Source organism: Apodemus sylvaticus, chromosome 9, assembly GCF_947179515.1.
Source record: "Apodemus sylvaticus chromosome 9, mApoSyl1.1, whole genome shotgun sequence".
Classification (NCBI taxonomy): domain Eukaryota; kingdom Metazoa; phylum Chordata; class Mammalia; order Rodentia; family Muridae; genus Apodemus; species Apodemus sylvaticus.
In genome coordinates, this window is record NC_067480.1 from 78,513,648 (window position 1) to 78,514,892 (window position 1,245).

The 1,245-nt window shown below is 41.7% G+C and overlaps 1 non-coding gene across 1 annotated transcript; it reads right to left on the bottom strand.

The window, feature by feature from the left end:
- Nucleotides 1-649: 649 nt before the first annotated feature.
- LOC127693197 (U6 spliceosomal RNA) lies at nt 650-756 on the bottom strand. Its single transcript, XR_007979650.1, has one exon. It is a non-coding gene; the product is annotated as a U6 spliceosomal RNA (small nuclear RNA).
- Nucleotides 757-1,245: the final 489 nt, after the last annotated feature.

The following is a 1,245-nucleotide window of genomic DNA, read 5'->3' on the forward strand; positions in this document are numbered from 1 at the left end:
CAACTCCAATTGGTTCAAAGCTTCAATTAGTTTCACTATCTCCCTGTTTAGTTTCTGTTTTCCTGACCGGTCCATTGGTGAGGGTGGAGTGTTGAAGTCACCCACAATTATTGTGTTAGGTGCAATGTGTACTTTGTAAAGTTTCTTTTATGAATGAGGGCACCCTTGTATTTGGGGCATAGATGTTCAGGTTTGAGAGTTCTTCTTGTTGGATTTTTCCTTTGACCAGCAAGTAGTGATCTTCCATGTCTCTTTTGATGACATTAGGTTGAAAGTCAATATTATCTGAAATTAGAATGGCAACTCTGGCTTGTTTCCTGGGACCATTTGCTTGTAGAATTGTCTTCAAGCCTTTTACTCTAAGGTAGTTTTTGTCTTTGACACTGAGGTGTGTTTCCTGTATGCAGCAAAATGTAGGGTCCTGTTTACGTAACCAGTCTGTTAGTCTATGTCTTTTTATTGGGGAATTGAGTCCATTGATGTTAAGAGATATTAAGAAGAGGTGGTTATTGCTTCCTATCATTTTTGATTTTAATTTTATACGTTTGTGGTTATCTTCTTTGGATTTGATGAAAGAAGCTTAATATCCTGCTTTTTCCAGGGTATAGTTTCCCTCGTTGTAATGGTGTTTCCCCCTATTATCCTTTGTAAAAATATGGAATGCTTCATGAATTTGCATGTCATCCTTGTGCAGGGGCCATGCTAATCTTCTCTGTATCGTTCCAATTTTAGTGTATGTGCTGCCGTAGCGAGCACGTTTATTTACTCTTAATCATTTGTGTACATTGTGTCTGCAGGGATGGTGCACATCAATGCCTGTGAGTGTGGAAGCCTGAAGAGGGTGCCAGATCCCCTGCATCCCCTAGACCTGGAGTTACAGGCAGTTGTCAGGAGCCAGATGTGGGTGCTAGGAACCAAACTTGGGCCATTTGCAAGAACAGCAAGAGCTCTTCTCTGCTGAGTCATTATCTCTCCAGCCAGGCCATGTTCTCCACCTTAAGACTATGGAGACTTGATCTTGGGTCGTTTACATTTTGCCAAGCCTTTTTGCTTCCACAAGAAGAGTGCAGATCACCTGCAATTCTAAGCTATTTTTAATAGATCATTTGTTTACACTAGAAAAACAGACAGCAGCTTCTTCTGGGGAAGAGACCAGGTCTGTTCACTAACCACATAAGTCTTTGAAGCTTAAGTCCAGGCAGGTTGGTTTCAGCTGTTGGGCTAGATTGGTCCTCTGGGGAGGGA